This window comes from Cherax quadricarinatus, chromosome 7 (assembly GCF_038502225.1).
Source record: "Cherax quadricarinatus isolate ZL_2023a chromosome 7, ASM3850222v1, whole genome shotgun sequence".
NCBI lineage: Eukaryota > Metazoa > Arthropoda > Malacostraca > Decapoda > Parastacidae > Cherax > Cherax quadricarinatus.
The window spans coordinates 75,933-82,500 of NC_091298.1; the positions used below are offsets into that span (position 1 = coordinate 75,933).

General features: G+C 37.2%; 1 protein-coding gene across 1 annotated transcript in view; it reads left to right on the forward strand.

Annotated features, from left to right (window-relative positions):
- Nucleotides 1-2,001: 2,001 nt before the first annotated feature.
- LOC128686836 (pseudouridine-5'-phosphate glycosidase) overlaps nt 2,002-6,568 on the forward strand; it is a 138,643-nt gene continuing 134,076 nt past the window's right edge. Inside the window, exon 1 of the mRNA XM_070082709.1 lies at nt 2,002-2,156. The gene's annotated coding sequence lies outside the window, so the exon portion shown is untranslated. The remainder of the gene's footprint in view (nt 2,157-6,568) is intronic.

Below are 6,568 nucleotides of genomic sequence, written 5' to 3' on the forward strand. Positions count from 1 at the left end.
CTGGCAGGGATGCATCTGCTCTTGTTGCCACCTCCCTAGTTAAGAACGATAATAAATTTGTTGAGTTAGGCATAAGAATTAACAACTGGGCGTCTACACTGCAAACTGAATTGTTTGCAATCCTAATGGCGCTAAAGCTAACCTATGACACTGAGCTTGACTCTATCATCATTACTGATTCTATGTCATCATTGAAGGCTCTTGGCTCATATAATGACTCCAACAACATGCTCATTGGGGAAGCCAGGTATAGATACTCAAAAATTAGGGACAAAGGAATTAATGTACAATTGCTATGGATCCCATCACACATTGGATTACTCCTTCATGATAAAGTTGATATGTTAGCCAAGAAGAGTATCCAGAAGGAGAATGTAGAATATAACTTTGGTATAACTGTGTCTAGCATTAGGAATAATATTAGGAGAGAAGTAAATAATGAAAATGATTGTTATAGGAATGCAGTTAGAAGCCTGAGTAGATCTATAACCCACTATGATAACATGAACGTAGATAAGTATGTTTATGGAGCAACTTGCAATGTGAACAGACTGACTAATGTTGTAGTGGCCAGGCTTAGGCTTGGTTACAAGTACTTCTGGCAGTTTGGGAGACACACAGATGATGATCAAACTAAATGTAAATTATGTGATCAGGCATATGGTCACTCTCTTGAACACTATGTGCTTAATTGTCCACTTATTGAGGAATACAGAGACAGAGTATAATAACCTATGTGACATGTCAAGATATCTTATTAATGAAAATAAGATACCAGATATACTAAGCAAATTTCCTAAATTTGCTTGTAACAGATTCTCACTACAGGCAGCACACTCCACCAATATTCATTACACTAAACCTACTCACCATACAAAACATCCATACTTATTACTGCACCTATTACATACATAGAACACTTAACTCTGATATTAACCCTCCCCTCAAACATCTTGCCAACCTCAACAGAACACATGACCATAACACAAGGCACAGATCACTCTTTGATGTTCCTCGTGTCCATCTCACACTATGCAAAAACTCAATGCACATAAAAGGCCCTAAAATCTGGAATTCATTACCTGTAAATATAAAAGAAACACAACCTGTTTATAAATTCAAGTCTCTTCTCAAAGATTACTTACTCACCCAAAACCAAATAAATACTGAATAACTGAACATTATAAATTGTATATCTTAAATGTTTCTCACAATTATATCACATAAATGTTAAACCTAAAACCCAATCTAACTTTATTATTTTTTAAATACACTACCTAACAGAATCACTACCTAACTGAATGCAACCATATGACCTGTCTTTGTAATACTCACTTGTGCTTTATAGTTATCTGTTTACATTAATGTTTTATCACTGATTTCATCATTGCTTAGTAGCAGCGCTGTATAGTCCTTGTGGCTTAGCGCTTCTTTTTGATTATAATAATAATAATAATCATTGCTTAGTTAATCTTAAGTTAATTTTAAGCCAGCCCGTAATGCTATGCATAGTATAAGTGGCTTTGGCATACTGCTCTTATCTGTATTTTTTTTGTACCTCTGTATGTGTGCACAAATTGGAAATAAATAAAAAATAAATAAATAAATAGATATGTAGATATAAATCCATATGTATTCCTGTTAACCCTTTGGGGCCTAGTTCCTAGGCCTTTTGTGTATCCATATGCTCTCGCGCTACCGTCCACAGGATGGATATGGGGTGTAAGTAAGTAAGTAAGTAAGTAAGTTTATTCAGGTATACACAAATACAGTTACATAGAATTATCATACATAGCAGCATATGTGTAGAGAACCTAGGATAACCCAAAAAAGTCAGACAGAGTGACTTATTTCCATTAATTAATAAACTAGCCACTTCGGTGGCAAAATCTAAATCTAATCTGTTGAGACTTAAATACTAGGGCTTGGCGAGTGGGTCCTCCTGATCTAATTAGGAACTTTTGGTTCCTGTTTCTATATACAAAGGAACTCTTGTTCCTTTTTCTTTCATCGTCCAGCTTTGGGCAACAAATCTTCCTCGTACATCGGGAAGTCGGGTTCGATACTGCGTAAGCTGTCAGTGGCCTGATAAACCCTAAAAACAAACGCTATACCACGTGGACTTCTGCATGGCCTTAAGTAGCAGATAAGTTTAGGTACAGGTACACCTAAGTACAATTATCATACGTAGTTTAACATATATGTAAATTACCTAGGATAACCCAAAGAAGTCAAAGTGACCCCACTGGAAATAAATCAGACTTTTTTTTGAGTCATCCTAGGTAATTTACGATATGTAGATAATTGTACCTATGTTTATATAGGTAAGTTTATTCAGGTATAGACACATATAAATACACTTACATAAACTATCATACATAGCAGCATATGTGTAGATTATGAAAAGCAGGGGTGTCACTAGCACGTTAAGAGACCATACAATAAGTGTCAGGGGCCCGAGACTGTTCAACTGCCTCCCAGCACACATAAGGGGGATTACCAACAGACCCCTGGCAGTCTTCAAGCTGGCACTGGACAAGCACCTAAAGTCAGTTCCTGATCAGCCGGGCTGTGGCTCGTACGTTGGTTTGCGTGCAGCCAGCAGCAACAGCCTGGTTGATCAGGCGCTGATCCACCAGGAGGCCTGGTCACAGACCGGGCCGCGGGGGCGTTGACCCCCGAAACTCTCTCCAGGTAAACTCCAGGTAAACTAAGAGTCAAAGTGACTTATTGCCATTAGGGTCTTTGCAATAACTTAATAGTATTATAATTATATTACTCTAATTGCTTTGGTTCTCAGCCTTGACAAACTTGGCAGCAAGATATTCTGGACACTGTTTGCGAGCAATTTTATGAACGTGATTTAACTTCAGTTGTTTTTCAACACTGAGCATATTCAGTTGTAATTCATTCTGGCATACATGCTCGCTTGGACTCAGGTTCAGGATGAATCTCGACATTTTCTTCTGGATGATTTGTAGTCTATCTTTCTGTTTTTTTTTTTTTGTTTTTTTTTTTTGTTAGGCAGAGTAGGTAGGTTGTGCTTGTCTGTAGAGGAACTTTAGTCTGGCACTCGCCTTCTTTACTACAATATTCCCTATCAATTCTCCTGACATGTATGGTCAAATGGGATTCTCAGATATTTCACTGAGGAAACTGAGTGATGGGTTCCCTATTAAACTGGACATTAAAATTATTTACCCGTTTAATTAATTCGTGTTTTTCGTGGCAAAGAGTATGGCATCCATTTTCCCGAGGTGTAACAATAATTTGTTGTCTAACTATTTGCTGCAAGACTCTAGTTCTAGTGGTAGTACATTAGCTATATCTTATGGGTCTTTACCTGACACTAACAGCACTGTCATCTGCATACAATAGAAGCTTACATTTGACACTGATGGGCATGTTTTTCACATAATATAGGAACAGTAAGGAACCCATAATACTACCTTGGGGAACCCCACATGCTATCAGCATGGGTTCATATTCTGTGTCATTGATCCTTATCTTCCTTCCATTGGAATGTGAACATCAAAGGTGTCGTAAGGGGGGGGGCTGCCCCGGGGATGACACCATAGGGGATGACACCATAGAGCCTCTAAAGAAGGTAACACTAATGACCAAAACCATGCTGCAGCAACCTAAGAAAAAAAATTCTTCGTTTTTATATAGCCTATTATAGGATTACATAGTACAAATAGGCCTATATAGGGAAAATCATTGATTTTGATGATGTGATAGATGATTTTGCAGGATTGAAGGCAAGGAAATGAAATATCAGATTCTTTGAGATGTAACCTGTACTCCAGGTTAAATCGGAACTAGTGTTTTTCTTTATTTTTCAAGTGTTTTTTTTCATTGTTGAAGATGAATAACTGTAGGATCTGTTGCCTGTACTCAGAGTGGTATTTGAGTTTGTTTCCTCAATATTACTACGATTATTTATTTTAGCATTAATAAAGTTCGGTTTATGGCCTTTAAATGTTCTCATTGCTAAACATTAGTCACTGGTCATGCACTAGTGATGTAACTGGAGTTTACTACCCCCATCCCCCCGCCCTTGGATTTCATGGGGGTGACACCAAAGATGCCGCCCTGGGTGACATCATCCCTCTGGTGAACATCTCATTTTCATCTGAGCATTGCTGACACATTTCCCTCATTCTTTTGCATTACTATGTATAATAATTGCTATCATTTAAATTTGTGTAACTTGTGTTCCTGTACCTAAACAAACCAACACTTTCCCAGCATCATTCAAAATAACAAGGATTACACCAATACACAAAGGTGGTGACCCAACAGGTGTAAACAATTATAGGCCAGTGTCAAACTTGCCTTTACTTTCCAAAATCTTTGAGAAGTTCATAAACAAAAGGTTATACTCCATTATAACATCACAAAGCATCCTCAACCCCTGCCAATTTGGCTTCAGGAGAAACCAAAGCACAAATGATGCAATAATAAAAATGCTAGACCTACTTTACACAGCACTTGAAAAAACAAATACGTACTCACTTGGACTCTTTATCGACCTTAAGAAAGCTTTTGATACAGTAGCCCACAGCATCCTACAGAACACTCAATCATAATACAAGATACAAATCACGCTTTGATATCCCTCATGTCCATCTATCCCTATGCAAAAATGCAATGCACATAAAGGGACCCAAGATCTGGAATTCATTGCCAGAGAACACTGAAGGGGGCGTCAATTTAAGGCTCAACTTAAAAATCACCTGCTCACCCAAAATTAACCAGACTAACCATACTCAAATATTTAAAATAGCAACCTGGGTGACTGTCAATAAACTTACATATAATATAGACAAAACCTTCTACTTTATGCTCGGGAGTAGATCAAGTGAGGTCCAATAAACATTATGCCAACATCCTTATTGTTAAACATAATGAGGGAAAATTCCTGGGGCTGCACCTTGACAGCAACCTGAAATTCAACACCCATATCCAACACAACAGCAATAACAAAAAAAATCTAAAACAGTTGGCATCCTCTCAAAAACACATTACTATGTACCACAAACAGCACTACTTACACTATACTATTCACTGATCTACCCCTACTTCAACTATGCTATTTGTGCCTAGGGTTCCTCAACGACAAATCACCTAAAGCCAATAATTATAATAATTATAATAACTCAAAAAACTGCAGTACGAATGATCACACAATCCACAGCTAGACAACCCCCCCCCCCCACTTTTCAAAGACCTAAACCTACTCACTGTACAAAACATTCACTCGTACTACTGTTCCACCTACATTTACAGTACAATCCTAATATAAATTCCGACCCGAATGGCTTTCTTGACAGTTGCAACAGGATCCATAGATATGACACTAGGCACAAAAATTTCTATGACATTCCCCGTGTCAGGATAACTTTTTTCAAAAACTTAGTGTACATAAAAGGGCCCAAGATCTGGAACTCTCTGCCAGAAATCTCCAGAACCACTGACTCAGCTAGCAATTTTAAAACTACAGATAAAATATACTTTATCTTCTTAACCTATCCCAGCTCATCATAAATACATATGTACAAACTATACATGCATTTGATGAATTTCATGAACATTGGTAAAACATTATACTCAATATATACTTACTCTCAATATCTGTAATCCTTTCAAATGCTAATCATTCCACCGAGTCCACCTCAGGTTAATAATCAAAACTGTAATTACTCTCTACCAAACTTATTAGTATGAACTAATACAATATTCAGTTCTCTTGTATTAATTGTAAACTCACCTAACCACCATATGTACAAAATTACTGCACTGTTATTGCCTTATTAATCTTAAGTTAGTATTGAGTTTGCCTTAAATGCTCTGCATATAAAGGGGCTTTTGGCATGTACACCCAACTGTTCCTTTGTACAAACATGTATCATACTGAAATAAAATTATTATTATTATTATTATTATTATTATTATTATTATTATTCCAATGACCATATCATATATATAAATTTAACTTTGAATAATTTTTCCACTTCACAGTATTCGTTATTCGCACTAATCGGTATCTAGCTGGATTTGCATAAAGGAACACTGCTGTAGACCTACTGGCCCATACTAAGCAGGTACTAATCACACCCAACCATTGTATGACATAAGACTAGAGGAGCACTGTAGCAGGCCTACTGGCCCATACTACGTAGGTCTTTCTCACTATTTGTCCACCCTATTCCTAAATCTACCCAGGAATCTAGCTTCAATACCTCAGGAACTAATCAAATCCAACCCTTCACTCATTTTTCTAACCAATATTTGGAGATATTTGCAGATTGTTTCACTCATTGACAAGTCACTTGCTCACTCATTCTCTCTCATTCCCTCTCTCATTCTCTCTCTCATTCTCTCTAATTCTCATTCTCTCTCATTCTCTCTCATTCTTTCTCATTCTTTCTCATTCTCTCTCTCATTCTCTCTCTCATTCTCTCTCTCATTCTCTCTCTCATTCTCTCTCTCATTCTCTCTCTCATTCTCTCTCTCATTCTCTCTCTCATTCTCTCTCTCATTCTCTCTCATTCTCTCTCATTCT